The sequence below is a fragment of the Rhinopithecus bieti genome, unplaced genomic scaffold (genome assembly GCF_001698545.2).
Source record: "Rhinopithecus bieti isolate Rb0 unplaced genomic scaffold, ASM169854v2 scaffold_12013, whole genome shotgun sequence".
In the NCBI taxonomy this organism is placed as follows: Eukaryota; Metazoa; Chordata; class Mammalia; order Primates; family Cercopithecidae; genus Rhinopithecus; species Rhinopithecus bieti.
Genome location: NW_016807120.1, coordinates 886,215 through 895,378, shown reverse-complemented (window position 1 = coordinate 895,378; position 9,164 = coordinate 886,215). Strand labels below are relative to the sequence as shown.

General features: G+C 34.6%; 1 protein-coding gene across 1 annotated transcript in view; it reads left to right on the top strand.

The window, feature by feature from the left end:
* The first annotated feature begins 762 nt into the window (after positions 1-762).
* Positions 763-9,164, top strand: part of DHX36 (DEAH-box helicase 36) — a 43,826-nt gene continuing 35,424 nt past the window's right edge. The window contains 5 exon segments of the mRNA XM_017880261.1: positions 763-834; positions 4,178-4,257; positions 5,321-5,395; positions 5,517-5,683; positions 7,116-7,197. The gene's annotated coding sequence lies outside the window, so the exon portion shown is untranslated.

Below are 9,164 nucleotides of genomic sequence, written 5' to 3'. Positions count from 1 at the left end.
TTAAAAGGTAGATTTTCAAATTAAATTGTTTTGTACATGAAAATAACCCCTAACCTCCCTTTGAGATAGTAAGATGACTTTGTTTATATAGTGAATATTATTATTAAAAATACTAATACATATAATTTTGTAGAACAACATCTTCCCCAAATATGAGGTTTTCTAGATAGCTTTGGTTTAGATATTTAATGACTTTATTTTAATTATTTGAAAGGAAGTCATTTTAAACTACAGTATTTTCTTCCTTGTTCCTAAAATGGCATACAAAACTTGTTCTGCAGACAAAGCCATATTTATTAATTATGATATAAATTTGTAATATCAGTAGTTGTTTAGGCTGGGAGTTTGCTTCTGTAGTCAGTAGCCCCACATATCAACATTATTTTAATTCTGCGTGGAACTTATAAGCTATCTCTTCTTGTTTATGTCAGTATGTTTTTCTTTAGCAGTGCTTTGGCTTTGTTCTTTATAGTTTGGTGCACTTATCTCTTGCAGATTGGTAGATCCAGATATCCAAACTGCCAGTATTGGATGTGACAAAATTTAGAAAGCATTAATATATTTTTTTAAAAATAATTATCTTCAGTTTGGTCGAATTTTGATTAATATCTTTTTTCAGACTTAGTCAACATGTGATATTTTTTATTTTTCTTTTTGAAATAGGAATTGGTAAATTTAATTGATAAACATCAGGTAACAGTAATAAGTGGTGAAACTGGTTGTGGCAAAACCACTCAAGTTACTCAGTTCATTTTGGATAACTACATTGAAAGAGGAAAAGGATCTGCTTGCAGGATCGTTTGTACTCAGCCAAGAAGAATTAGTGCCATTTCAGTAAGTAATCTCGTAACTTATTACAAATGTCTTTTTTAAAGTAATCTTGCTAGAACCTACTGATTCTGAAGGTATAGAGTGATTCTTAATTCGGCTTAGGATTTTTGACTGTGAAAGCAAATATTTGCTTAACATGTTTAATAATAAAGGCCAAAAAATTGAGTAACTGCTGTCTTAACAGATAATAGATATTTATGAATTCAAGATAAACTTTATATCCAGGCAAATTTCAGTGTGTATTCACAAGAATGAAATAGATAAAATGTTTACAGAATTGATTACAAGCTTCAAGTAATCTCCATCATTTGATTCTTTACATTTTACTACTTGGTTTATTTAATTTTTTTTTTTTTTACTTCTGTCATTTTTTCAGTGTAAGTATACTGAATGGTGGTGAAAGTGGGAAATCTTTTAAGTTGTATTTCTATAATCAGTGATTTATTTAATTATTTTTGGAGACAGGGTCTTACTTTGTGACCTAAGGTGGAATGCAGTGGTGATAACACGGCCTCAGTGCAGCCTCAACCTCTAGAGTTCAAGTGATCCTCCTGCCTCAGCCCCCCAAGTAGGTGGTACTATAGGCATGTGCCACCATACCTGGCTAATATTTGTTTTTTTTATAGAGGTGGGGTTTTGCCGTGTTGCCCATGCTGGTCTTGAATACTGGGCTCAAATGATCTGCCCACTTAAGCCTCCCAAAGTGCTGGGATTACAAGCATAAGCCACTGTGCCCAGTCACAGTCATTTTTGAATGCAGCTACTCAATAAGAGGAAATTTATCATGAGGAAAAATAAGGTATTGTTTCTGGTTTGTCAAGTCCAAAATTTTGGGAAGGCATACATAAGTAACACTTATAAATAACTTATTTCAGGTTGACTATATGAAATCCAGAATGCTCCCAAATCCAGAACTGTTTGAGTACCAACATGGAAATGCTCACTAGAGCATTTCACATTTTGGATTTTCAGATTTGGGATGCTTAACAAGGGCAAGTATAATGAAAATATTCCAAAATCCGAAACCAGAAACACTTCTGGTCCTGATCATTTTGGCTAAGGAATATTCAACCTGTACATTGATTTTGTTGTTATTGTTTTTAGTTAGATGACCTAGTTAAATATGTGAGTTATATATTTTTTAAAGGTGTTTGGGGTTTCTTGTCATATTTCAGTATGCATAGTGAATTTATTTATGCTGTATAATTTTGTGTATAAATTATAAAGGTTTGTGTTTGTCTTTGGTTTTATGACAGTGCCGTTTATCACATGTCTAAGTCATTTAATATAGAATCTGTGGTTAAAAACATTACCAATTATGACAGTATTTCTCAGAAAATACAGTATATGTTTTAAGCTTTGGTTTCTAAGAAGTACTATAAAGAAAGAGCAGTAGACTTCACTGCTTTTTAAAAAAAAAATTGTGTAAATTTATGGGATACAAGTGCAATTTTGTTATATGCATAGATTGTGTAGTGGTTAAGTGAGGGCTTCTAGGGTATCCATCACCCACATCATATACATTGTACCCATTAAGTAATTTCTCATCATCTGTCCCCCTCCTACCTTCTCTTCTGAATCTCCATCGTTTGTCATTCCATACTTTATGTCAACATATACCTGGTTTTTAGCACCCACTTATGTGAGATATGATATTTGTCTTTCTATGTCTATTTCGACATGATTTCACTCTTACAGCTAAATAGTATTATTCCATTCTTTATCCAGTCATCCATTGATGGGCACTTAGATTGATTCCCTATCTTGACTATTGTGAATGGTACTGTGATAAACATGCAAGGCAGGGGTTTTTTGTTTGCTTGGTTGGTTGGTTGGTTTTTTTTGATGCATTGATTTCTTTTCCTTTGGGTAGAAACCCAGTAGTGGGATTGCTGGATCAATGATAGCGCTATTCTTAGTTCTTTGAGAAATCTCCATACTGTTATCTATAGAGGCTGTACTAATTTACATTCCCACTAACAGTTTGTAAGAGTTCTCTTTCATCCATGTCCTGGCCAAGATCTATTATTTTTTGACTCTTTCATAGTAGCCATTTTGACCAGAGTAAGATGATTTCTCATTGTGGTTTTAATTTGCATTTCTCTGATGATGATGTTGTACATTTTTCATATACTTTTTGGCCATTTGTGTATCTTCTTTTGAAAAATGTCTGTTCTTGTCTTTTGCCCTCCTTCTAATGGGATGATTTGTCTTTTGTTGTTGTTTGAGTTTCTTGTGTATACTAGATGTTTGTCTACTGCTGAATGAATAGTTTGTACATATTTTCTTCCCTTCTGGAGATTATTTGTTTACTCTGTTGATTATTTCTTTTGTTGTGTAGAAATTTCTTAGATGATTCCCATTTGTCTATTTTTATTTTTGTTGTCTGTGCTTTCGAGGTCTTAGTCATAAATTATTGGCCTAGACCAATGTCTGAAAGAGTTTTTCCCTAGGTTTTCTTCTAGTAGTTTTAGTTTCAGGTGGTCTTCACCCTTTTATGGGGACGATATTCCAGGAAATTGCATAAAATTACGGAATGGTGAAAAATAAACCACTTTTGTTATAACACAGTTTTGTAGCTAGACTTAAATATTTTCACTAATATATAGCCGTTATCGTATATGCAGATAGTAGAAGAAATGCTAAGTAGGTAATTTTTTTCTTCTTTTTTCACCATCTGTTGGAATTTAATCTGTAGACAGGTTATTGTGGTCTATCAGGGTGTACTAGGTATACTTTGGAAAGTTTTACTTCCAAAATATTATTTCTTAGAAATTATGCCATTTTCTATTTCTGATCCCTTATTATCACTGTTCTGTCATGAAATAATTGTCAGTTACTTTTAGTTATACAAATCAGTATTAGATTATAACATTTCATCTTTCCAAAGCTTATTTTTGGCAATCGTAACTTTCAAAGCATGACCAAGAACTAGAAATTCAACACCAGACCCTACCACAAACAAAAACACAAGGGAAGAGTATCAATATGTAATTACTTTCAAATTACACATAATTTCTACAAGTTTAGATCTTGATTTGCAGCTCTTGGAAAAGACCAAAAATGTATAAATTAATGAGAGGATGCTATAGAAAGGCGCTTTGAAACTAGTGATGAGAGAACTTGGCCTTAAAAGATTTTATAAGAAGAAATGAAAAATAAGCATAAACAGCTCTTAAGAGAGGCACACACTGTTTTAGATACCTCAGATTTTAATATCTGTTTTTTTTTTTAACTCATTTAGAAATCTGAAGAGCAATTTTCAACAGTCCGAGATTTTCGTGGATATTCAGGATATTTGTTCTAAAAGAAATTATATTCTCTTTATATTTTATTTGAATTAAAGGTTGCGGAAAGAGTGGCTGCAGAAAGGGCAGAATCTTGTGGCAATGGTAATAGTACTGGATATCAAATTCGTCTCCAGAGGTAAGAAATGTTCACTTCTTATACACAAGCAGATTTTGTGAAACTTTGAAGCTGGAGATTCAAAAGAAAGGATATTTTCCCCATTTTTATGATGGTTATTACTATTACAATTATCATTTAAAGTAATTGCATCATAGATGGCTTGCTGCCACAAATTTATCTTTTGACCCAAATTGGACTTCGATTGCCTTTTTAAAATGGTGCTTTTGTATTTGGAATGATTAGAAAAATAAACATTTTTCCTGGACGTAGATTAGCAGACCATTACTCTCTCTGAAAAGATTGTGTTCTACACCTTTCAGTACCACCTCCATACACTTCTGACTGACTTTTTAAATTGATTTTGGTATCTTAACCCCCTATCCAACTCCACTGTGCAGTACATATTTGGTCCTTTTCTGGAGCTTAGGACTCCATTTGCCTTTTTATGTTTTAATTTACTTAATGGTTTTTAGGGATAGGTTCTCATTCTGTCACTCTGGCTGAATTGCAGTGGTGCAGTCAGCTCACTGCAACCTAAGACTCCTGCGCTCAAGCAGTCCTCCCACCTCAGCCTCTCAAGTAGGTGGGACTATCAGCGCACACCACCATGACTGGCTAATTTTTTTATTTTTCAAGACTGGATCTCCCTATGTTGTCCAGGTTGATCTTGAACTCCTGGGCTCAAGCAACCCTCCCATCTTGGCCTCAAAGTGTTGGGATTACAGGTGTGAGCCACCACGCCTGACACGTTTGCCTCTTCAAATGAGTGAACTTTCCAATTATGAACCAAATATTTAGGCCCTGTAAGTCAGTCAGTTGTTATTTCAGTGTCAATGGTCATATCTTTTAAAAGAAATTAACATTGTATCAATGACAACAAAGATAATGTGTAATGAATTTGAAGGAAGTATTTCCCATTACCCCATTGTGGTGGGTGTTCTTATAACTAAAAAAAAAAAGTATGAAGATTTTCATTAAAACTGAAAGCATTTCTAAAATTGAAGATATAAACCTTTGTGGTAGTTAGTTAATTACTAGGAAAGAAAACCAAGAATTATTAGTTCATGTCTTTCATTCACAGTCGGTTGCCAAGGAAACAGGGTTCTATCTTATACTGTACAACAGGAATCATCCTTCAGTGGCTCCAGTCAGACCCGTGAGTATGTTTCAATTAAGGAAATATAAGTATTATCAAAAGATGTAATTATTAAATTGGATTTTACTAGTTGTTAAAGAAAAATGGTTTTAAAATTTTGTACTTCACACTTCTGCCTTAGGTATTTGTCCAGCGTTAGTCATATCGTACTTGATGAAATCCATGAAAGAAACCTGCAGTCAGATGTTTTAATGACTGTTGTTAAAGATCTTCTCAATTTTCGATCTGACTTGAAAGTAATACTGATGAGTGCAACGTTGAATGCGGAAAAGTTTTCAGAATATTTTGGTGAGTAAAATGTGTAGTTACTGCATTAGAAAAGGTACTAGAAAACCACTTAATTTAAAAAAATTAGTATGGTACTAGGTAAAGAGTAGTCAAAATGAATGTTTAGCTATTAATTTTATTTTAATATTATTCTACCCTCCAGTTTCATGGATTAGACAATTGGGTCTATTTTTTAATAGTGGCGTCATGTCTGATAGTGAGGACAGGTAGCTTCTTGTTGCTACCACCACACAATTAAGATGGCATCGTTGAAGTCAAACCACAGATTTGCATAATTTTATAAACTTCTTTCTGTAATTTTTCTGTGACTTTTATCTACTATCACAGGTTAGGGTGGCAGTTTTCTGCTAATACTGCTAGTGACCACTTGGCAGTTTTCTGCTAATACTGCTAGTGACCACTTAACAAAACACCTTCAATGTTCCAGGTAGTATATTCGCCACTTTGTCTTCCTTAGTCTTTATAATACTTTATGAGGTAGGTACTATTATTCGCATTTTTACAGATGAGAAAGCAGCCTCAGAGCAGTTAAGTAGCTTTCCCAAGCTGAACATAGATTGGACCAGTTGCAAAGCACATTCTTTTAAAATCAGTCCTCACTGTCTTTCCTGCTTATACTTGTGAAGGAAATAAGGGGAAAGGGAGGGAATTACAATGTAGTATAGTTATGTTTAATAAATGTTCTTGTCATCAGCGTTATAAAAGTCCTTTAAAATACATCCTAGTTAAACTGAAAACCACGTAAGATTAGTTGGGGTAGGTGTTGTTATTATTTTTTTAAATGAGACTTCTAGAACTAACATTGAGTACCTTGCTCAAATGTATGCACGTCATATGTAGAGCAGTGATACTTGCTCAGATATTTTGACCTCCCATGTGATGTTTGATTTTTACCGTGTGTACTGCTTGTTTTCCTTGTTATGAAATGTAGAGAGTATTTAAATAACAATGCTGAAGTGATTTTTTTATTAGTAATTTTGAAATAGTAGCAATTCATTTGTTTAGGTCTTGTTTTGATTACTTTTCTCCACCAATTCTGGGTACTACAAGTAGTAATGCTTATCTGGAATTCAGTAAAACTTTGATATTCTGGATATTCTGTTATGATACTATCTGGGTTAATGATGAAGAGAAAATAGACTTCTAACTAATGGATTTTGAGTTCAACTTAAAACTCTATTCTTTGATATTCTGTGTTATTTTGTAGAACTGTGAGATGTGTGTACAGTTTGGTAGCAGTAAAATGGTATTGAGTGAAGACTAGACTGCTGCTTTTTATTAAAGTAGATATGGAAAAATAGGGTAGAACTGTAAAAGCTACAGGACCATTTTCTGGAATTAATAGTAATAGAGTCATTGTCCTATTTATAGTATATTAATTTTTTCAACATTTGAGTACAAATTTATGCTTATATTTTGTCTGCCGTGATAGGTAACTGTCCAATGATACATATACCTGGTTTTACCTTTCCGGTTGTGGAATATCTTTTGGAAGATATAATTGAAAAAATAAGGTAAGTAAACATTAGAAAATAAAAAACATTAAAAAGTACTAATATATCACTTTTCTCATGTCAAACTTTAGTCTCAGAAACCCACCATTGACTACTTCCTTGTAAAAAATTTGCTGGGAATTAGCCATACTTGGCTACACATTAAAATTACCTAGAGCTTTTTAAACTCCAGATGCCTGATTTATACTCCCTACCTAAATTACATTACAGTGTCTGAGGTAGTAGCCAGGCATCAGTGGTTTTTTTTGTTTTTGTTTTTTTGAGACAGAGTCTCTCTCTGTCACCCAGCCTGTAGTGCAGTGTAGCCATCTCCACTCACGGCGACCTCCACCTTCCAGGTTGAAGTGATTCTCCCACTTCAGCCTCCCAACTAACTGGGATTACAGGCACACACCACTGTGCACAGCTAGTATTTGTATTTTTAGTAGAAATGCAGTTTCACCATGTTGGCCAGGCTGGTCTCAAACTCCTGACCTCACGTGATCTGCCCGCCTCAGCATCCCAAGGTTGTGGGATTACAGGCATGAGCCACCACCCCTGGCTGGCATCAGTGTTTTTTGAAGATCCCTGGGCAGCAAAGTTTGGGAACCTCTTTGTCTTTAGTGTTTGAGCCGTTTTGATGGTTCTGTTACCTGATTTTTACTTTTCCTTTGTTGACTTCCATTGCCCAACATTTAAATATAATTTCCCCCAGGCTTCTCAATCATTTATGTTTTCACTGTGCAAACCTGTTTATATCCCTGACTGTAGTTGTATATTTTCACAGCTTTCAGTAGTATAGCTTCAGAATTGAAGCTTCTGCTGATCTTTGAACTGGCTTTCTACTCAGTAGTAGTCTACTACCACAGGTGCCTTGAACCTAACATTTTTCAAGCCTGAATCATTACCTTATAGTCACCCACCAAAAAAATAAAACAATGTTTCATACTTTATACTTTACTTTATAATGGTTAATGATTATCCTCCACTCAGTTTTCTAACCTATAAATCAAAAGCTAGTGTGTATCAGGCAGTTATATACCAGGGTATGGCAACTGTTTTACACGCTGAGTAACCAAGTTAATCCAAGTCATTTTGTACTTGCCTTCAAACAGACACAAACTGTGGGAACTGTCTTCTTGAACATGCCTTTTCACTTTTATTTCTTTGCCAAGGTCCTTACTGTCTCTCCTGTGCCATATAATAGTTACTCTTTTGGTACTGTATTCTTCACTCTTAGGATTGCTGCCATATATTTTCCTAAAAACAATTTGTTCATTTGAGCTTTCTGCTCCTGGGCAAGCTCCTTGCATATGTGATATCTCTTTAAAAAACTGTTAAGAGCCTTTTTTGGTTTGCCATGGCTATAACAGAGCACTTCAGCTGGTATGCCCAAGTTACTGATTCCCTCAGCATTCTGACCACTGGCCTTTTGCTGCTAGCAGACTTCTCCAGGAGCTTGTGTAGAATTGTGTTTGTATTCTTTGATGGGAAAAACACTGAGAAGCACAGCCCCATAGGATCGGGTTCAAATTCCTTAGCTGGTCATTCCAAGGCCCTTTACGGTGTGTCCCCATCCTCTTTTCTAGCCTCATTTCCCAGTCATGTGTCCTATGGCCTGCTTGTGCTAAGTATACCATTCCATAATGGTATATTTAGCATGCCATGCCCTTTCATTCATGAATTTGCGCTGTTATGTTTTTGTTCCTCTTAGACCTTTATATGCATCTTCTCCATCCTTTCATTTGTAAGCTATTGATTATATAAGAAAAATCCCAGCTTCATTGCTTGTTAAGTCTTCCCTAATACCTCTCACAGACTTGAATTCTTTCTTTCTTTCTTTCTTTCTTTCTTTCTTTCTTTCTTTCTTTCTTTCTTTCTTTCTCTCTCTCTCTCTTTCTTTTTCTTTCTTTTTTCTCCTTTTCCTTTTCCCTTTCCTTTCCCTTCCTTTTCCCTTTCCTTTTCCCTTCCTTTTTCCTTTCCTTTCC